Below are 24,213 nucleotides of genomic sequence, written 5' to 3' on the forward strand. Positions count from 1 at the left end.
ATCAAGTATACAATATAAGTATGCATATTATCATATACAGTAAAACAATTTTAAACACGAAATCAAACCTAGAGGAGTCAATGAAGCATTGTCAATTGACCTTGTAGTCCGTGCCACTCTTCCTAATTGGTCCTTTGTAGCCTGCATCAACCCAATCACACTACATGGCTCTCAATTTATATTTCATAGCAGGAGCTGTTATATATTGAGGCAATAAAACCTTTAACCTATTTTCTTTATCTGGCGAGGATAAAGTCATTGCGATTGGCGATATTTATCGATTTTATTGGGCATATTTTAACAACATAATGTAACTATGAACTTTTCTGAAGGTGTAATGAAGTGAACATTCTGATAATGTAATTTTTGATAAAGTATGGTACTCTACCAAAAATAAGTCAAAATATGTTAATGTTTTTTAATGATCTTTGATTACGTTTTTCATAAGGATAATTTTCTTTGGGTGGTTGGGTGGTTGGGTGAATTAGCAAAGGTTCTTCTTTATATTATTAGTAATTCATTTTAATTTTTATCTGTTTTTGTATTGTTGTTGTTTCTCTTGGCTTAAAACAACCATTTCCATTCATGATTATATCACGGCAACTAATTAATTCAGAACACAACCTTGCTTATGTTCGTCCACACAGTAACAAATAACTGTTATATAATATTCGTTATTATACAGTATTATCGTGTCTTAAACAAAGACCTATGTTTTTGTTTAAAGCCTTTTGTTCAATATGAAAGGGAAAGTTGTATGGAGAAAAGTAGATCGTGTTACGAGTTGAGCAGAAAATGAAACTTAAATTTAACAAGATTAATATGAACGACTTATGTTGTTCCTATTTTATTTGTACATGGATTATGTAATAAAAGAATGTTGTGATAAATTGCTGTAGCAATAAAATGGTTTATGGTCTTTAGTGGGAGAATACGTTTTGTAAATAATGGACTATAGCGGTAAATTAGAGGAGTAAAATGAGAGTGAACGTGTTGATAAATGTTTGTTTATTTATTTTCTTAGCTATTTAGACATGTAAGTATTTATAATTAAAAAAGTATAATATTGAAAATGGAAATCGAACATGCTCCCATGCGAATAAAGGGTAATTTTCATTTTCGTCTCTACACCCTGAAATCAGACCAACGCAACGTACTGTAGTGCTAAATATCACATTAATTACAGTTTATAATATAACATGTTATTATGTTATTACTAAGTACTTCTTCGTCTTTTATTGTCAAATCTTATAAAATACAGATACGCAAGAAACTGTTTGTTTTGTTATAATCATTGTAACACATTATTCATATATTTATTAAGTGTATTTTTTCCTGAAAGTAAGAAACGTAAATGAAAGGACAATGTAAAAGAAAATTAACATAGTTAATTTTATGCTTAATTAAACGTTGAGTACTTCGCTTACGAAGGTTTGAACAAAAGCATGAGTTTGGATGACGAATAAAGCATGTATTCTAAACGTTGCAATCATTTTTCAAGTTCATAAAAGCCTTGTATTTCCGCATTATCAATATGAAAGCGTTCTATTTTAACGTCGCGTCTGTTCATTGTTCATTTTTCTGTGGTTTTCTCAGAATTAACGCTTACTACTTTCATTCCAACAAAGGGAATAAAAAGTATGAAATTTTTGTTTTTATAGAGCACATTTTCAGTTCAAAGTTACCGCTATAAATCTATGTAGAGCGTGTGCAATCAAGTATTAAAGCGTCAGATTGCATCAGCTAAATGGAGTGTAGTGGTGAATTTGGTTTTTAGAACATAAAATAGGCGTCGGGACTTAAAATAGCTCGGAAATTGTTCTCAGCATTTATAGCAACAGATTGGAACCATGTTAATTTATATTAACGCGTAGGTAATTGTATTGCGCAACTATAACTGAATATATTAATTGTATAGTACGATAAAGTCGACTTTTAAATTGTTTGTATTGCGTTTCAAACTGGAAATGAGAAAAGTTTGTGTTTAAAAAGCAAACAGAAAACATTCATTGTTTGAAACTTTGTTTTAATTAGTTGACTGTGACGGTCTAATTAAATATTACAATTTAGAAGTCGATAGATTGTTTGAATGTAACTGTTCAAGATTTTAATCTCGACTTCAGCGATATTATTCAAGGAGCATAATACCTATTACTTTTTGATTTGCTTGCGTATTTTTTTTTTACCTAGCTCCGAAGTTTTAACTGCCACAATTCCGGTAGGTATACCTATTTGAAATAGAAAAATAAATATCATGACTGGCTCACTGTGTTATTCAAACTTTTTATAATGCGTGATAACAAATAAAAGTATATTATGTATGCATGTGGTATGAAAAATAAATGATACTGTTCATATGATGAATATTTTAATATGATTATCTTAGTATAGTTGAAACAGTTGCAAATCCACGTCAAATGTAAAATTTTATGGGAATAACTGATAAGGCAATGTGCGTTATTGAATTTCATTTCAGTGAATGTTATGTTTTCTTTTATTTTATAATCGAAGAAATTATCAAACAATTTTGAACACAGCGATTCATTTACTTACATTTACCGTTGAAGTTAACCATATACATTTTTCATATGTATATTTCGTATCTTCATCACCTCTTCATCATAATATTATAAAATAATAATTTGGCACGCTCTCAAAATATATAACAATAGAGCGTTGGACTCTGCGATATTTTTATGTCATATTATTACTGATTTACGACTTGGTGTGTGCACTTAACCCTATAATGTATTAGCGATCCGTGAATTTTATTGTTTTCCCCGTTCCCGTACCGCTTTGTTCAAGTTTCGTTCGTATTTGTACATCCGCATCGGTGGACTTGCTGGTAGTGTGGTATAAATCTTGTGGCGAACTTTGTTAGCTGTAATATTTACCGAATATTCGGTCTTGTATGTACCAAGTTTTGAGGCTATGTATGAATGTAGATGTCAAGTTTGAAATACAGTCGTGCAGGTTTATCCAAGAGAAACCAACATTATTAATTTCGTTTTTATTTGTCTTAAATTTAATATATTTTGTACCTACTAAAACCATCCTCAAAATCCGTTACGTTGTTTTAAAGATCTACGTATCAGAAGGTCAGACAGAATCGACTTGTACATCTACATGTTTATACTATGTAGTGAAAATATAACATGCAGTTCCATCAAGAACTAAAACTACTTATATGTATTAATAACTTTATTTTGTAAGAATAATTGATATAAGTGAATACCTTATATTTAATAAACGAAATTAATTAGAGTTAGGTAGGTAAGAAGACTAATCTAAGATAATAATGAATTTAATTGCTTTGAAACGATTGAAATTTTAGTGCTTATGGCACTATAACTTTCCGCATTCAAATTCCCACAGGTCCTTTAATTTTAACTGCAACTTAGCGAAGTTGTAGTGAATATTGGAATTTATAGAAATTAGTATAAGCATACTGTGAATTTATAATATAAAATATTTGTCCGCTGTGTTCGCAGTATCTAGATCTGAAAATCTGCAATTCACCGCTGAAAATCAAAGAATACAGATTTTCAAGTTTGACTTAATGATGTGCTTGCTATCTTTTGATTATTTTAAACCTGTAGGTACTACAAATCAACATTTTCTTGGTTTTATGCAGATTCCGATTTCCGAAAAAAAAAATGTTTCGGTCTGGTAGGACATAGAAGGCTGATCTGATCACCTATTTGTCCCTAAAGAAAATCGATCAGTGAAAGATATGTAATGCATCTGCCCCTTACCCCACTAGGGGACATGGGACTTCACTTACTTACTTATGCAGATTCCGTAGAATCAGCTAAACGCTCTTTAAATCCGTACTTCGAGTTCAAGCTATTAACGCTGGCCTTCCAGAAGCATCCATATCCAAGCATTAGCAGAATCATTTGTTGCCGGTATCAGGCGATGTAAATCTGCCGCAAGCGAGCCTGCTCTAATTCCACGGCTAAAATATAATTGGCGACAACTGCTACAACTTGCATAAAATATAACGAAATGAATCTTTGCACAAGTTGGAACTGAATTAATGAATAGCTAGCTATTGTTAGCTTCTGCAGAGGGTTGAATTTAGCGCTTCCAGTGTCTCAAATATTTGATGATATAATTTTACAGGGAACTTTTGTGTGAACTTTATTGAAAATCTGCGCTACACACTGAATCATTATTTGTATTTGTATTTACTTACGTTTTGTTTTAATAGACTATTATAACTTGTTTGAATATATTGCAACTGAATTAATTGGACGTGATTTATGTAAAAATGTAATATATTATATACACAACTTGTCGTGATTTACCTGGGGTTTCAAAGTTTTCCTTAACCCTACAGTAGGCGCGTGGTCTGCACGTGTAATCCAGTGATACAAAATTGCAAATTTCTAAAAATCTTATAGCTCCAGTTATTTCATCCTTCGTGTACTCTAGGTTGAATAATTGCTGAATAAAGAAATGACAGAATTTAACTGGGATGGTAGTGCAGTACTCTTATTAATAGGAAAGTATCAAGAAAATGAACCGTTGTATAACCAGCCATCGACAGCAAGACCAAATCGAAAAAAAAATATTTTGGTCGGTACCATGACTGCGTTAGAGCCCGTAATTGAAACACACGAAAGGTGTGCACTTCGTGCAAAAAGTTTATATGTTCTGTCTATTTTAGATTTAATATGCTTATTTTGTTTGCAAAATACTGATTAGACTAAGTTTTTAATGTTTATATATTTTTTGATCTCATATAATGTGAATTATGTGATATTACGACAGAAAAAAGAGGTATTTTTTGTTGTAGTTGTTTTTTCTAATCATAAAAGATATGGTTGTATGTTTTATTGATTATTTTAAATAGAAAATATATAGTAATAAAGATTTATAAATAAACAGACTTTGAGTTTATTTGTGTACTTTTTCTTTTTTTTCAAAATGGTTTACCCTTGTAGACCACGCGACTTCACACGTCACTTTTATATACGCGACTACTGTAGGGTTAAGCAACCCGCGGGCGGTTAGAGCTAAGAGTTTTTTTAAGAAAATTATCTGCTATTCGAAGTACTGATTTCAAAGATTATGGCTATACCGAGTTCATTAATAAGCGTTAAGACGATACACGAAAAAAAATCCACTGCTTGGCGGGCGGAGTCTAATAGCTCGCTATCGCGAACGCGGGTGTGCGCGAAGTCATTCTTGCAAACTCGCCGCGCTGCCGCTGGCCGACTCGGGACAAACATGTATGGAGTCGTCATACAGTTATAATATTGTTATACATTTATTCAATTGTTGATTTATTGGTTTTATTTTCTTGCTTATAAACAAATAATCTTCTTTCCAATAACTACTTAGACATTATTAATAATTATTATTATTTCGTAATGTTTACTTTATTACAAAATAATACAGGTTATAAATAATCTTTAAAATAACAAAAAATATTGTTACTCTGAAAAAATGAAATAGTAATCAATAACGCGGACTACTGAATTGATTTAGATAGAATTTGATGCTGACGTAGATATTACATCATGCCCAGAAATGAAAGGTACTATTTCTGAAAGAAGTTATAAACCCTAATTCTTCTCAGTCAAAGTCAAGAGTGGAAGATATCACTAATACAGTAAAACTGATGCGAAACTTTGGATGTTAATTTGTATATTTTTTTGTTAGTTGTTACTTAATCACGTCAAGACTACATTACCAATTTTGATAAAATATAGCTAATAAAAAGTATCCTATGTGTAAACCCAGGCAGGATTTACACATAGGATACTTTTTATCCGAACTGAACACTTCTGTGGGATAAAACAGGATTCACGATATAACCTAATTCCAAGCGGGCAAAGCCGCGGTCGGAATGATATTTTTTTAAATAGAAAAATTGTTTAAAAAAAAACACAAAATATATTGACGCATGTATTTTTTTTTGCACTCTATTATAATTGTAATTATTCATTACAAATAATCAAAATAAAATAGCCAGAACAAAGTTAGGCCCTGGTAGGGTAGGTAGGCAGGTACAGCAATGTGAGACGAACAGTGGCTTATTTATACCAATAATAATGTTTTATAAACATTAAATTAAGTTTACAACAAAAATACATAATATTAGCTAATGTGAAAACGAATCAACCAGTCATCCCACAACAATGAAATGTGCACACAAATATTCATCCAAATCGGTTCATGTGATTAGGAGGAGTGACTGCAGCGCCATCTTCCGGGCCCAATTGTGTTTCCAGATCACCCAGGAACTCAATTTAATATACTTACACAAAATTTTTCGAAATTAAAACTCACATTACTATGTAAATATGAATATAAACCTGTTTTAGTACTAAGCAATTTCCCGCACAGGTGTAGTAAGTATAAATGAAATAAATATCAACATCAAATTCTTTATACAACATACTTATCTACCACCTACTAAGAAATGTAATTCTTGAAATTTTTTCGTATTTTTTTTAAATATAATACTACTCCAATGAGCTCCTGTTCCATATCACGTCCGCCATACTTCCACTAAGTTCACCATGATTTTTTATTTCTTTGCACTTTGTTGCTTTTTGCTAAAAATGGAATCATGCGATAAAACCAGTAGAACGTTGATAACATACATTTTTGACTGAATAAAGGTACTTACGAAGGAGTGGGTTCACATTGTGAACAATCAGTGGGTTTATTTTCCTTCTGGATTCCGGATTTCTGAAAAGATTATCTATGCTATAAATGAAAAAAATCTTACACATTCGTTATGTACTTAAAACAGGGGTACATATCAAACATCGTCTATAATACAATTATCATCAAATTTAAAATAAAACCAACTTCTTCATTAATTTGTTCCAATTGTAAGCATTCTTTTTTCTCCAACCTTTATGTTTCTTCTTCTTATTTTCTTTATTGTCCCCATTTGTCTCATTTTGTCTTATCGTGTTGTCACCCTTTTTTACGATTGCGCGAGCGACACAAGTTCCCCGTGTGACGGCCGTAGCGGGAATGACTCGTGCAGCGATCGGGGTAGGAAGGTACAGGGCGGCTCTCGCTATATTGGCTGGTCGCGCGCTAATTTCAAGTATTTCTTGTTTATTTCAAAACCATCGCATATTTCAAAATTCTAAATCGGTAGACGTATAGGTTGTATATTTTATAGTTAATATCCAAAAAGTCGTAACTTTACGTTTGTTATTTTGAAGATGCCAGAGATTATAAAAAAATAACAATGAGAACTTTGTATTTTTTTTCTATCGAGAAAATATCATGGAATCATGTTTCTAAAACGGTAGACGTATTGTGTTACTATTGAACTTTCTTGTCAAGAATTTTCATCACGACAACTTTAATAATATAAAAATTACGAAGGTTTGAAAAGGGCCGTAAATGTTAGAAAAATTAATTCATCACCTTAAAGTGTTAAGCTAAAGCAGTTAGCATCCAGCAATTTGGTAAGTGGACCGCACCGGGAGCAAGATTATCAACGACCATTGGAGCGTGGGATTGTTTTCGTACTTTGCGATGGAATGTGAAATTGTAGCCGGGTGCAGTAATTTACAGATGTACTTTAATGTGATGAGATATTGTTTAAGCGATTCCTTGTTGAAAATAATTTTCACATAGTTTTATCTTATTCTTATACGTTCAGGTGTGCGCTTATATCAATAAAGCTGCTGTGACAGTTTATTTACATAAGGAACTGATAATAAAATTTGACGTCCATTTTGTATTCAAATTCATAACTACTTTCGAAAAAAAATGTTTTGATTTTCCTGTTATCGTTCATTCACGTTTAAAGGGAAAATTATTTTTGCTTTACGAATAAATAATTAATAAAAAAAAATTATAGGTTGTAGGCTTTCAGAAGTAAAAATCATTTACGAAATTGTGACTCATTTTGTTAACGGAAATAAAAGAAGAAATAAATTGAGTTCATTTCAAAAGAGAATAATTTATTTCAAGTTTCGTTTATTTAATAATTTTCTATTGATTTCAGCAATGATAAATAGAATTTACAGGTGAAGTTTTGTGAAGGTTCATTGAATAGAATTTATTTACCTTTACAGGGTTGGTCCGTCGCTGGAAAATAAAGGATGCGAAAATTTGTCGAGTCGCGGTCATAAATATGCGAAAGTGACAGCGGGGTCCGCCATTTTCCTGTTGACAAAATCACACCCGCAATACATTGGGACTTGTCCAAAGTTTTTGTTGTTTATGACATCCAGAATTACTTATTTGTGCCTGGCGTTTTAATCTTATGCCTGTTCAATTAACAATGTGTGAAAAATGGTCATGGCTTTGACACTTTGGACAATGAAAAAAGTTTGGTAGTGCATTAACACATTATTATTTATTTTTATAGGTTACTAGCGGTCCGCCCCGGCTTCGCCCGTGGTACATGTTTACGTTTTCTCTACATAAAAACCATCCTCGTACTTCAAGGAATATAATAAAAAAAGAATTATCGAAATCGGTTCAGCCGTTCTCGAGTTATGCGCTTACCAACACATTTTGCGATTCATTTTTATATATAAGATGAAGATTTTTAAATGAAGAATGAAGAAACTAAAAACTTCTACACTCTATTACAATTAAAAGTGTACAACTTATGTACCTACACATACAAGTATAAGGTTGCCGATCATTTAAATATTGTCAAAGGAATATTTGTGAAATGTGAATATTTTTTTATTTATTTAAGTACGCCTTTTATAAAAGGAAATTGTGAAAATAAAATTATTACCATATCTAAACATTTCTGTACAAAGAATACAATGGAATATTTAACAAAAATGTCATTACTCTTGACATCGATAGCGTCCATTTAAGTGATGGCATCGAGCACGTCGTGAAAAGAAAATAATCTTGATGAAATGTCTTGCAATAAAGAAACGTCTTGGTTCTTGTCGCAATAAGATGGAATGTTTTGACGAAAAGTGGAAAACTTTATTTTATTCCCGTGTCTCGCTGTATTATCGCATTTGCTTACATTATTCGAGTCAAGTGCCCCATTTTTAAAGTTGTTCAGAAAATTTAATAAACATGAAAAGAAAATTACAAATAAATATGTACGAAGAGTTTTAGGCATTACAAAATACTAAGGGATTACAAATTATACATAACAGCATGAGTTTTTATAAACAACATTACTGTTTCAAACAATGTAGAGCTTTTTAAAATTTCAAATAATGTCGCTCCAAAGTCAAAGCCTTAAACAAAACATCTTTACTTCATATAGAAAATAATTACAGCTGCACGTGACCCAAATTTCATTAATCTTATAAAATGTGCAAATGAGATTTGAATTCGCGCAAAATTAATTGTTGTGGAACATTATCAATAATTAAGGATCTTTTAACCTACTATGTTTTAATTATTTTCTCTGTATCTTTTACGTCCCTACATAAAATAATTCATTTTATTGTTACTTCTGATCAAAACTTATCTCTTCATTTCAATCTTTCATTTTCAGTGTTCATAATACCTATTAGGTAGGTATATTATTTGGTGTTGAGTTAAGAAGTGTCGTATATTTTGTTCAGGCTATTGCTGATTAAGGCTTAGTTCCGATAAAAGCTGTAATAAATTATATTGACACAGTTACAAGATCCGTAGTAAATCTGACGGCATAGTTGTTTGAGTACCTACGGGGAGGCATTGTATCTTGTGTCGTTCATTCGGCATCTCTCCAAGCACGTATACAATTTACTTAACCGCGGACTACGGTCCTTCCTAATCGTGATTCGAATATATTTCTTAATTTAAAGTGAGTCATTGTTGTGTAACTGTTTTTAAAGGTTACGGTATTCAGTGATTTTTGGAATTGAAAAACTATGGTTGGAAAAGAGGAGTAGAGTCAAATATATTGACGATCTCTATGTCCGACTTTAATATCTATATTAAATATCGTAAAGTTGAACATTTTGTCTGTTAAGTAGAACGTGGTAACTTGAGCATGTTCAAATTAATAATTATTACAATTTTGTACTGCCCATTCATAGAAGAAGCTATAGAACATCACACTAGGAGCGGATCATAAATAAAAAAATATTGCACGATACGCGAAAAAACCGACACCCACGCGAATGAATGCCCGGTCACAGATAATAAAATATTTTTATTTTTTACTGTAACTATACTAACTTAGTATCATTCTTTATCAAAATCTTACCAATATCTACATGAATTTTATTAATGTTTTTCAATTATTTAATAAACACTCTATTTGTGCAACATTTTTATAAACACACAAAGATATACGAACAAAAATTTATCTAGTTCACTAGTAGAATAGTGGATATTATTGGCATTGGGAACATAATACAGATTTTTACAATACGTGTGCAGCATAGTTAGATTTTTCAGTTTCGACGTCATTAAAACGTAAAACAATGCATAGAAATGCGCATAAATTAGACGCGAGATGATTCAAAAACGAAAAGTGCATCTAACATAATAACACATTTCAAATGAGTTCAAACTTCAAACATACTTATATAACCATTAAGCTATATAATACGATAGTTAAAAGACAGCGAAAGGCTTTTAATTTATAACAGCCCTGAAATAACTAGGTTGATCGTATTACGACGGATACTGTATAAGTACTGTATTGGATAAAATAAAACAGTTTTGTATGGTACCTTTATCATATAACCTTTTTTAAATGTATTTATATGTAGTATAATATCTAAGCAAAAAGTCCCCCGCTACCCAACCAACAAATCGTTGCTCTATAGAAGGGATAAGAACGTTTCAGAGGTGCTAATTGGTAGTCCTATAAGGGTGATAAGAACGTTGTATAAACCCCAAAGTGGCGCATTTATAAAGCCATTTGATGGTATTGTGTTGCTGTAGCAGCAACTCAGATGCCAATTGGACCTATAGAAGAGTAAACTTATAGAATCGCGATGCTGTTATAGAGCGAAGTAGTGATATAAAAGGAACCGCGATGCTGTTACAGCGCGAAGTTGTGTTTTAAGAGTAACCGCAAATCTTTTGTAGCACGAAGTTGCGATGTACGAGCCAATGCGACGCTATAATTATAATACAAAATGGTAAATCGTGTACCAGTTGATAATACGAGTAAATGACTATAGGAACCATCATCGTGGTGTCGAGTATTAATTTTTGTTACGCTGTTAATTATGTTAGATACATAAACTGACTTGTGAATGAAATTTTACTGATAGATTATATGCATAATTACGCTGTTTTTTTTATGCCCCCCTCGAATTATTGAGTTTTAAGTAATTAAAAACTAATTTTACACCAAATTGCTGTATAGGATGCCAAATAGCAACTCCGTGGCTATTATACATCCGCAAACGAACGTAGTTTTGACAACTGTCATGCCATATACTGGATTAAATTAGTAGGGTTCCCTGATGTAAATAGAAAACCCATAACATGTTTTTTTTTGTATTTTCTAGTGTAAATTCCGATTTTTAGATTCCGATCCCGAAGTGTCAAGCAAAACACTAGAGTCTGAATGGTCTGCTTCTGAATTATCACAAACCACATGATGGCTGTTAACTTGGTTTTGTTCATAGGATGTAACAGATTGTACGGAATCATTGTCCGTATTCGAAGCCTCACCTTGAATTTGTCTGGTGTCAATCGTTACTGAAGTTGCGATTTTTTTAAATCGCTTTCTTACTTGTCTTACATATGTTCTACAGTCTACTTCGTTTAAACCTTTTCGATTCTTCTAAATCCATGATTATTAAATAGAACCCTTCAATTATTTATGATACGGTGCTGACAATATGGCAGGTTTTTGTTGTTTTAAAGTGAAAGAAACTCTCTTATAGGCCGTATATCTCTCGTAAGTGTCGTATTTTACTACATTAATACGCCGTTTTTGTTACATAACAGAGTTATTAACTCTTTTATACAGTAAATCAGTCCTATAACTCTGACCACTCAGCTATTAAACCACTGCGTTATAATGGACAGAAAAACACTAATATAATTCAATTAGGTTACAAAGAAGTGATATAAAACTCGGATATATCACCTAATTGCTCTATTATGGAGTTTCAGCAACCATGAAGATTCACAGTGCTATAATAGTAATAAGGAAAACCATTACAACACTAAATTGTCCTATTGTAGATTTTTTTACGCCTCTATAGGCATGGGACTATAATGGTTACCCTAGAATCGTTTATTGCACTAATTTGCTGTAAAAAAGAGACCACCAGCGCTGTTATGTGATAATATCGCCCTGTTATTGCTGTATCAAAATCTGGATAAGAGCTGCTCTATAAACGCCGTATAAAATAGTGATATAAACGTTTACATCACCTTGTTATGGGACAAATTTGCTGTGTATGATTATAGAGCAAAATCATCTCATTAAACGCTATTATACAACAAGCTTGTCACCGCGACACTGTTATACGTCATTTAAAAAGCTTTTTAGTGATGTAAGTTATTGTTATAGGACATCTTTGCTGGTTGGGTAGGAATTCATTATCTAGTATGAATCTCATAAATATTCTTCTTAGTTTTTTACTTATCATATTTTCCAACTAGAAAAGGACATAATATGCATGATATACCTACATATAATAAAAAAACATATCTACGCAGATCTTATACAATTGTGTGCAGCTATTTTTCAATAATGTCCTAATAGCATTTATAAGAGACAATCTAATATACCTACAAATACTTGACAAGGGCGGGCGGCGACGGGAGCTATGCTAACGAACTGCCATTATAATTTGCCCCTGTGTCACTGTGTGAAGGTTTAGCACTCTCGACCGAGTTATGGCAGGGGTTGTTTTAGAAAATCATGTGTTTCGGGAAAATCTGTCAGTACGAACGCGCGCGGCCGCGTGATTACACGTATTTCCACGACAGGCGCCGGTTGCTATGGAAACGAATTTCCGTCTCCCGCTAAAAATGTTTATTGAATGAACACACAATACTGTTTACATATTTTTTCGATATTGATTAGACTGAAAAATAACATTTTGTTTAGCAAACTGTGAGAGCGGTGTTGTTTTTAATAGTAGAGTGTTGATGGATTACTATGTATTTCTGATATTTGGAATGACTATATTAAGTAAGTATTGTGTGTATAGTTTTAATGAATAAACTAAACCTCAATTTAGAAATTAGCGATTTATCATTTTTTGGGATAGAGTTTTATAAATATTGAGAATGATATTACATTGCAAAAAAAACTCTATCTATTATTTTATAATATTGTTACTGTATAATGCTATTCTAATTAAAGAGATTATATAATATTTTTTCTTTTAATTTGATTGTTAGCCATTGAGATAATATTAATATGGAGACGACACCGCCTACATCACTTATGAAGTTATGTTCCACTCAACATACGTCATGTGACGTATGTTGAGCGGTATTTTTTAATGGTTTTAAAGTGAAACGCATCAAACATGCCTTCGTGTGTGTTACGATATTGCACAAATAATACAAATAATACGGAAAAGTGCAAAGGAATAACTTTCATCGTTAAGTACCTAAGATAATAATTTTTAAAACTTAGTTAGAGCAAAAAAATGGCGCACAGATTTTGTTCGTGGTGTCTCCTCCATACGTAGTAATATTATCTCAATGTTGTTAGCATCACTTTTAAAGTACATAAGTAAACCAACCGATTCGCAAAGTATATTTGCGTAGCGAACTCTGAGTATTGATGGAAATTTCAGGTATCGAGGTGTTTACCTCATACCTGGGAACCTTTTTCGTTTAGTTTTAATAAATAAAAGGATATAAAAGATTTTAAACTGAATTGAATTCTTGTACATAATGTACTTACTCTATTTAACATTGTAAATCAATAACAATGTTAAAAGATGAATTTAATATTAATTTATACCTCTGAACTATTGAACTTCTGTATAATCTGACAATAGGTACTGTCTGTAGACTTAACTGAAATTTGTTTCCAAATAATTATAATTGAACTTAATATTATATTACACAAGGTCTCTTTAAAATGTCTCTATAAACAAATTTTAGTTATATTAAATTTCTACATAGAGACATCTTTTGCAACTAAGAAATTTCAGCTCTGAAATTTCATTTTACGTTGTTCCCGTATAGCAGTATATGAGCATTGAGCACTATAATTATAGTGATAAATATATTTGAGCGTGGATTCTATTATACGGTAAAATCTTACCGTCTACCGTACCGCAAACGCCAGGTAATAGTTTGGATTAAGGTCGTATTATCATTATTATATTAGTATTTGAATTATTTTAGTGATACTGAATAAATTCTCGTCTTAGATATCTACAGGATAAAGGTGAATTTTCATCTACATATTATTCAATACAAATACATTATATAGACGAATACTAATACATTTATGTATGTTTGTACAAAAGGGTTGAAGTGCTTCTCGGAAGGTACATAAATATAAATTTCGGAAAATAAAAATAAAGACCAATTTATTTTTATTGTAATTCGGTATTTTTATTTCAATTTCACCGCTGCTCAAATCAAGCCGCAGGCGTAAATCGGCTGCGCTGGCCTACGGCCATAAAAAATATGAAGAATATTAAATTTTGGTTTAATAATTTTGAATTTTTATACTTACCCTTGTTTTTTTTTCTAAAGGCGCTGAATATGGTTTAAGTTTAAAGAAGCACCTATTTTTCATAGATTTTTTTTTAGAATTTATGTGATAAACTATATATTTATACTCATTTAACTATACATCTAAATTCAAAAGTGTATTTTGAGTTGAAAATAATTTTCATGATTTATTAAACTGGATTAAGTAAGGCGTCTTTTTGATGAGATCGCTTTAATCGGGATAAATTTAATTTCTGGTAAATATATTAGAGACTCTTAGAGAAAACCTTCATCTTAATATATAAATCTCATTTAAATACCGATGAATGAAATGAGAATCGAAAAGGGAAAATGAGATTAATCATTATAATATTACATTTGGCTAAGTCTATACTTTTATTAAAAATATTAACTAATTTAAAACTTCTGTGCTTTACAAAATATTAGCCTTACATCTATCGTAGTTAAAACTTTAAAGAAAATCTATGAAGCGCATCCCAGAGAAATTTGTCTCGCATAAAAGCGGGCAAGAAAAATATCTGACAGATTAGCTATTTAAAATATCGTGGACACTTTTTTAAGAGCGTATTTATCGTACCGTCTAGGGTATACTAAGAAATTCTGCAGCAATAAAGTGGATTTACTGGATAATCTCGCTTGAGTTGACACTGAATTTTCACCGAGACTAACTGTAAAAGACGCCGAGACGACTCGAATTCCTCTGCAAGTTTGCAAATTTCCGCTGGTCGGCTCTCATTAGCACGAAACTTACCTGAGTTCCGCCGTACCAACTAATTATGATATAGGATGTGGAACGCTCAAAGTTACGTACAACTGCGCTCTTAAATGTCAATATGAGAGCTTTAAACTAATTGGAATTTGTGTATGAATGCAGTTACTTGGTGCGCTTACGTGACATGCTTGTAGAACTTCTCATCGATACGAGATGATATCTCGAATGAATAAATTAAATGAATGATAAATTGTTGGAACGTAATAAACGTTTCTAATAGATTATATAAAATCTTCAGAGAGAATTGTAAGTATTGTCATCTTAGAAAAATAATCTTCAAATGGCAAATAAGTACTGTCCGCTGTCTGATTTCAAGGAAAATTGATGAGCTTTGCTGTACTGTATTTCTTTTCAAGATAATAAATACCACATATTATTTATAAATGTACTCAATATTGTAGAGTTGCGACATTTTAATATGTTGTGGTGGCACTAGTTTTAAAATATAACGTACCTACTACATCGGCTAAATTTTAACCTAACCCCTTCATTTGTTTCGAAAATAATTAAAATTAAAATATTGTGTTTCAAATTTTGATAACAATGCTACGATAATTATCGATGTACTTGAAACATGAATAACGAACCCAACAATCAAATTCTTTCGGCAAATGAGATATAAAAAGATTTCAGTTAAAATTATTATAATGAAACGTCGTCTAAGGCTCAATCAGTATTCAGACAAAAAACAATTAAGTTGAAGAAATTAACAACCTTAAATCTCTTCCTGTAAAATTATCTTCATGAAGCAAAATGAGTTTCCATTTACATAAACGAGTTAGCATAATTCGTAAATTTACTTTTACCTTTTTTGTCCGCATTTAATTAAAATCTAAATTGTTGGCATTAACGACATTTTCACAAGTTAATATACTTGTGTTATTCTATAAAATAGAGCTATATGCTTCGATACTGATGTTTATTATAATATTATGTACTAGCGGTCCGCCCCGGCTTCGCCCGTGGTACATATTTACGTTTTCTCTACATAAGAACCGTCCTCGTACTTCAAGGAATATAATATAATAGAAAAGAATAATCGAAATTTGTTCAGCCATTCACACGTGAAGCCGTGACAACGCGAAACGGGTGCAGACCCGCCGCCTTTTTAATTTTTATAGCTCCCGCTGCGCAGCGCGTCGAACGCGGCAACCGATACACAAAAATAATCCTTATGGCATGATTCTGTATTCACGCGCGATGACTTATAACGTATTTCATGTATAACTTTGGTGTTTCTACACCGATTTACATGATTCTTTTACTATAACCTGCCCAGGAGTATGAAGAATAATTGTGCCAAATTTAGTTAAAATCCGTCGGGTAGTTTTTGTTTCTATAACGAATATACAGACAGACAGACAGACAGACAGACAAAAATTTTACTGATTGCATTTTTGGCATCAGTAGCGATCCCTTATCACCCCTTCATAGATTTTTTTTAAATATATTTCATGTACAGAATTGGCCTCTCTACAGATTTATTATAAGTATAGATTGTTTATTGTATGCCTACATTAAACGAATCAAGAATGGTTAAACTTAAAAGAAATGAAAATAACTTTTGTGCGTTATTCAGTTTATTACGTTAATTTTGATAAGTACAATGTACAAATTATTATCACATGACATAGTATTTTATAAAGAGTATTTTTTCATTTTCTTTTGAATTATAATCTTATTCCCTTAATCCAATACCTTATTTTAGCTGTACGTGTAAGATTTAAGAAGTTTGTCAAGGGCGGACGTAACACGCAATTAGAGAGGGCTCTACCCAACAACATTTACATTTTAATTCAAATTTCACCAATCCAGATGAAATTTGATATAAATTGAGTCCCGTATTTAGTGTAACGATTTGAAACCCTGCGTGCTTTGCAGTTTTCCGATAATGGTTTGTTGTTGATTGTTGTATATTATCTGTGGTTGTTTGTCTATTAAAAGATAAAATATTATGAGGATTATTCTATTTCCTAACAATAAATATTTATTGTATATAGTTGGATATTGAAGTGACAATAAATCCAAATAAAATTACTTGCCAAGGTTCTTTATAATTTTTGGATTCATTCACATTATAATTTATAATACCTACATAGTTGGTCTCAAAGAAATTAAACAACAAAATGCATTACTTAAAGTTTTCAATTACGATATTATTCAAAAAATATTAATGAAAACATGGTAGTTTATGTTGTATGTATATTTGATAAAAAACAGTCATTTAAAAATCCAATTTTATTACCGTCACTTTTATCATGGATTATAGTTATGTCATGTACAGGCCTTTTGCATTGTACTGTTGAATAAGAAACAATGTACAATAAAATATATGCAGGTACATGATTGTAACGAAATAATATAAAATGGGGAAACTCTCTCGCTTTGTCACTGAACAATTTTATCCACTTTGTATCGGAATTTAAACAAAGAGGCTTCCGTGCAGTGCACAGTCAAAGCACAGCACTTTCATGCTTTAATACATCCTCTATCAATATCGACATGCAAAATAACAATTCGTTCGTAAAAAAGGAAATAATGAAATGCTGGGAAAAATGTACGGATCGAAAGAGAAGAATTCTCTTCGTGGAAAAACAAGAGGATGTAATTGAAATAGTTTCTCGTTTGATAGCCCGTGCCAGCTCGTTGTGATCTAGAATCTGGATCAGTACAGCTTTGTTTGATTGCTCCGGCTTTTATTAATGTTTTGGACCTCGTGCGACATTTGTTCTCTGCTCGAATTCGTTATGTACTGCACTAAAAGTCTATTCGTAATGTAGATGAAAAACTCCACTTGAAAACGAATAAATACAACCGTCCATATTTTGTTTTACATTTAGGGTTAAGTTTATGAATACTTCAAAATTAAAATCAAGTGAAGTACGGAGTTTTAAATTGAAACGTTCTGTATTCATAGATCATCAGACATTTCGAAACGTAAAGCCGAAATGCATTTAAATAAAAACAATTTGTGGCGAAAACATAAAAAGGGAGTATGAAAGCACAGTCATCGGGGGGTTGTGATCCCTTCGAGAATATTAAGTTTGCCCATTAGCGATCCCGGTAATTCGAAAGCATTTAGAGCGTTTGGCGCGCCGAATTTATTACTTAAGATGCCTTTGACCCCGGGATATTGTATCAACATTACTATAATGGATATTATATTTATGGATTTATATTATAGTATCGTTAAACCACGCATTAATGACAAATATGCAATTAATTTATTGCGTTTTATGAATCATAAAGTAGTTATTATTTTAATTAACCATAACACAATCTTACTGTGTTATTTCCTAGATTTTGAATGTAAGTTAGAACCATAATAATATAAAGAATTTAAGTTTTATACAACTAAAAAAAGTATTAGGCGAAAGTTTTCTCTTATTCGTTTGACGAAGATGACGAGGGGACGACGAACTAGAGTACCTTTATTACTCTTTGAAGTTCTTTGTAAAAAACCTAATAGATGCTGGTTTGATGCTTCAATGTGTTTTTACATTTCAGTGTATTTAACACTGAACGATCGTTATTATATTTTTTGTATACTACCCCATCAACCACATTAGGTAATTTTTATAATTTTTATTGAAAAACTACATTCTGAATTGAATTTTGGATTTAACTAGCTACAAAATATAGAATACCTGTGGAATAATCAAAAAAAATATTTTTTAATATTTCGTCATTATAAAAATGTTTAAAAAAGGTACCAGGATAACATAAATTGTTAATCTCAACTTAAACAAATAAAATGATATCACAGTCACAATAAATCATACCGTGGGTACGAGGGTATGTAGCGGATATTTATTTCTTATGGGGTAAATCCGGAGGGGTTTACAAAGGGAAAATCGGAACTAACAAGCACACCTAATGATCAAGGGATCTGCTGCCCAGCGAATTGTCGAAAAGCAAACTTATGTTTTTGATTTCTTTTGTTAGAGGCATCTATATTTTTAAGTGAGTATAATTTGATTATGAAAGTTATTGCCTTTTTTGTTAAGTATAATATAAATATCAGTATGAATAGATATTGAAAAGTTCGTAGCCAAATAAATATATAAAACAAAAAAATATATTCATAACCTGATCGACATAGTTGATTGAATAGCAGCGATAATCCAAACTAACAACTTTACTTGTATATACCAACTAGCTTCCGCCCACGACTTTGTACGTGCATCCCCGTTTTTCCCCGTTCCCGCAAGAATTTCGGGAAATCCTTTCTTAGCGGATGCTTACGTCCTAACATCTACATACCTGCATGCCTTTCAGCCCGATACGTCCAGTGGTTTGGGCTGTGCGTTGATAGATCACTACATCAGTTACCTTTGAGTTTTATATATATATATAGATAAACTATAAAGAAAAGTAGCAAGTTTATAGGCAATTTCTCCAACTAGGGTTTTGGAAAATCGATAGAATGCGTCACTAGGCCGCATCGATCACAAATAGTTTAACAAAGAGCAATTTATCTCTCGTTTCCAAGGTAACTTTCGCTGAATTTCAAATAAAGTACCTAATTTTTTAAATTCTCAGAGCAATCGCGTTAAGATCAAGCAATAAGAATCTTTAAATGAAGTCTTTAAGCTCAACCGGACATTAGCTTTTTATTTTTATGACCTATTTTAGCGCACTCAGGAATTCTAGGAAACTGTTTCTCATTTCCTAACGTTTCATATCTACGGTTATTTGTTTTATTTAATTAAAAGTTCTATGGGGATAATAGTTAGCTTAAATACAATAAAAGGGCTAGTAAATATTATATAAAGAATAGAACTGTATTTTACTTATAAGAATTGACTCTAGAAAAAAAAAGAAAGCATATCATTTTAATATAGTTTTAAAATGACTAAAATGATACCTAAGTCTATTATATGAATTATCTACAACAATATTATTTAGCTAAGTTCATATTTAACGATAGGGAAGAAAAATGAACAACGTTAATCTCTGTCTAAAGCATGGGTTTGCTAAATTAACTGTAAAAAATTTCCGGAAAATCATGAAGCTAAGCCTCTTAAACTTTTTGTAGTTATTTTTTAAGGTGAAGGTCGGGAAAAATTCGCTTTGCTTTTAAAATGTGTTTATATATATTTTATGAATATTGTCTGGAAATAGAATCTTCATACAATTCGTATAGTTATTTTAATTCACTTTAAAGATTTGTCATTAGTTTAATGATTATGCAGCTACATATAAAGAAAACCAAATGACGCTTTCATGAAACAAATTAAATGAAAATAAGAGTGTTTCTTAAAAATAAATTTAAAAGTAGATAGATTATTTTCGCTTTTTAGCATATCATTTTCTTTATTACAATACAATTGGCATATAGTTTAACTTTTATAGGGTAAAATATGAGAATAAAGGCGTAGGTGCATGTATTGAAGAAAACGTGCGCTAGGCATTCATTAAATACAATAGGCCATATATTCATGGTATTATTGTACGGCTGTATACGGGCTGATGCCGTGTGAGCAATTAATAATAGAATACAGAGGAAGAGAGGGTTTAATTTAATTTTCTCCCTTGCATGTTTAAAAGGAGGTGATTAATATCTTGAGAGCAATGTGGTGGTTCTAAGACGTCAATGTAATCTCAGTTTGCTGTACATTAGTCACGCCTCAGGCTTTATTCTCAGTGATTCGTATCTATTTGGTGTTCCAGACCAATAAAAAAGGAAAATATCCATCTTACTGCCGCTTAATCCGTCGTAATGCTGTGAAATATTGATTTTGTAAGATTTTATTTGTTATTTATATTAGGTTGTAAAAAAAGAACGGTTTTTGTAATTAAGAATTGTATATGTTGGGTGTATCACATATATAATTAATTTTTACATTGAACCAAAAATGTTTTGTAATAGATATATTTGATATTGCCAAATTTAAGTATCCACTACCGCGAAACATTTCTGAGATTGATATCTCGAGTAAAAATAATAAAACAATTTGCTCGATGGAATTGTTCCGAGAGCTTAATACCAAGTTTCCGCTTCATTTGAAAAATACTGTAAGGAGGAGTTAAAAGGTCTTGGGTTTATTTTCCGCTGAGTGCTCCGCAAATGCAAACCGTTTTGTTTTTTCAAAAAGTCCGTCGTCGGTCGTCCGATTAGTCGCCTTGATTCATTGAAAACGTAACTTAGTAGGTATGATTAATATTTTTAATTTCAAATCTTTCTCTTTCAAACGCTTAGTTGTATTTAATTTTATGAAACTCTGTTAACCTACTTAATCAATGTGTCTTTTTTATTACTCATATACTTTTAAGCGACTATATCATTTTCTTCTACAATGAAAACAACTTTAACATTTTTATTCTTACAGTTTTCTTGTTGTACCAGCACAATAAATATTATTTTATTTCCATTAATATAAGATTGATCATTTTCTACTTCCTTCTTACAATTTCTTTTGATTCTTATCAGTCAATTAACCGCAATGACCACAACGTTGTTGAGGTTGACACTAAGCTGTATACGGCCTGTGTATCTTATCTTTTATTGAAATCCCATTGCTGTAAAAATCAATCCAAACCAAGATGTACATTGAACAACCAGTAATCTATAAACATACATTAGCTCACATACAATTTACTCCCAAAACAAGGAAACGAAAGTGGGACAAACACTTCCCTTTTTCGTAATAAGTATTTCTAATAGCCTGAATATTTGTGAAGTTCCAGTCCTTTGTAGTTAACAAGAAATGCAGCAGAGCTAACCGCGACAAACAACGGTGAACAATGCTCGTGCGACAAGTTTTATTTGAAAACTTCAAGTTTACACTCTGCCACCCTTTTGCGACATACCAAAGAGTTAAAATCTATTATTCCATTTATACTCTGAACTCTGAAAATATTCTTTCAAAACTGCGGGACAGGACAGCTTTGTAAGGCGGAATGTGAATACATATTGAACTATGTATTACAAAAGAAAATATACATGTTATGGTTCTTGTTTTATTGTGAGTTTTGTTAATGCATTAAAATCAAACAATTTTCTTTTTAATCTTGAAGTTCTCTTTTCAAGTAAAAACTTATGTCGCGTACTAATTTATTTTGTTACGCTTATCCGAAGAGCGATCATTGTTTTTAGATATAGATTAGATCTAAATAAGTTTTTCTAGAAGAGACGTTGATGGAATTCAGTCAATCGAATTAGGAACATAAATATTATCCTATCACTTATCAGGCACCGCGGCTGAAATGAAAAAAACAGAGTAAAAAAAATACTGTCAGGTTAGGTCGGTCCGCTACGCGCGCCGGAAAATTATTTTTTCCTCGGGCGTCGTATATTTAATCCTATCCTACAGTACATACATATTATATAGCATTCATGATTCATCATTGCAATCTGTGTTACACTAATATTAGGTAGAGTTGATTTGTTCGCTTGAAACGGATGGTTTTTACTTTTTATTTAGGGTTTCTGGAAGATCTCATTAATAGGTATACTTACACTATACATATAATACACTTTTCCTCGAAAATAATTATTATCCATCTAAACATGTGAATTATTATAAAATATCCGGATTAGTTCTTTGCTTTTATAAATATTTATTAAAGTATAATAAAAAGTATTATCTATTTGATAAAAATATCTGACCTAATTTTCTTCTACGAAAATTGGTTTTTAGATTATATTTCAATAACGGTAGAATACAAATTGTTGAGAATAAGTGTAAATAGTTATTGGAAAATAATACTTATTATCTATTGCCCATTTATATTTTCTCGATAAATTATTTTCAAGAAAAGGAGCTTAAAATGATATTTGTTTGTTCTTAAAGTGCACGTGTGTAAGTATTGTTTTAAGGTATATACTAAGTAAATATACATCACTACATAGTATAAAACAAAGTCGCTTTCTCTGCCCCTATGTCCCTATGTATGCTTAAATCTTTAAAACTACGCAACGGATTTTGATGCGGTTTTTTTAATAGATAGAGTGATTCAAGAATAAGGTTTTAGTATATAATTTATTATGTTTTAGACAAAGCGGGCGAAGCCGCGGGCGGAAAGCTAGTTTAATTATATAATGTTATTATATAATAATGTACTTGAAACGTAAACTATCAAGAGAAAATGGATGCTCCTCCTGGAAATTTACGCATTCACAGTATGATTTTCCTGAATTTCAATATCATCTAGTTAATTTTAACAACGTTATTTATAACGAGATACATAGTACATACTCACGATACACATATATTATTAAAACTAAGCTTGAACAAAAGTACAGAAGCATCGAAATTACGACGAAATACAATAAAGTCTGAAAACATGCTCGACTATTCATTATGCATAAACGAAAAAGTAAATGTAAAAGTCGACACAAAAAGTACCAGTGAAACGAGGCGCAGAAGGTTTTTTGATTGTTTTATGTATTTCGCTGTACTTTCAATTATTGCAATAATTACTATCGGGAAAATCGCATGCGACAATAAGGATTCAATGAAGAATAAATTAAACTTCGCTTGTCTCTCTTTTCGTAAGCAAAAAATATTTTTATTTATTATTTAATTGAGTGCACGTTGAGATACCTAGTTCAATACTAATAATCAAATAGTTAATTAAATACCTACGGGTTGATTATGGCAGATGATAGTGATGATATTTATTGCATAATTGATTTGATCCCGGTTTAATCGTTACTAAACCTCGTTCAGTATTAAAATTTATTTACATTATTATATTAAAGTATACATTTGATCGTATACAATGTAAAAAATAAATTCAATTTAGGTTGGTAGTTATTTTAAAACATTAGCCAAATTTATTGCTTTTCTATAACTTGTATACCACAAATACCCAACAGCAGATAATAATTGATTTTGTTTGTATCAAATACGTAC

General features: G+C 31.4%; 1 long non-coding RNA gene across 4 annotated transcripts in view; it reads right to left on the minus strand.

The window, feature by feature from the left end:
- Positions 1-5,915: 5,915 nt before the first annotated feature.
- LOC149906539 (uncharacterized) overlaps positions 5,916-24,213 on the minus strand; it is a 113,063-nt gene continuing 94,765 nt past the window's right edge. Inside the window, exons 1-3 of one of the 4 annotated variants that reach the window (XR_016457007.1) lie at positions 6,875-7,405; positions 6,644-6,705; positions 5,916-6,569 (exon numbers count right to left, since the gene is read on the minus strand). This is a non-coding gene — a long non-coding RNA (uncharacterized LOC149906539). Of the gene's footprint in view, positions 6,706-6,828; positions 7,406-24,213 lie in introns of those variants that run through there. The other 3 variants (XR_016457005.1, XR_016457003.1, XR_016457006.1) reach the window with 3 other exon arrangements.

This window comes from Colias eurytheme, chromosome 8 (assembly GCF_061535395.1).
Source record: "Colias eurytheme isolate Ceu_HAF_F1 chromosome 8, ilColEury1 Martin Lab GWU primary, whole genome shotgun sequence".
Taxonomy (NCBI): Eukaryota; Metazoa; Arthropoda; class Insecta; order Lepidoptera; family Pieridae; genus Colias; species Colias eurytheme.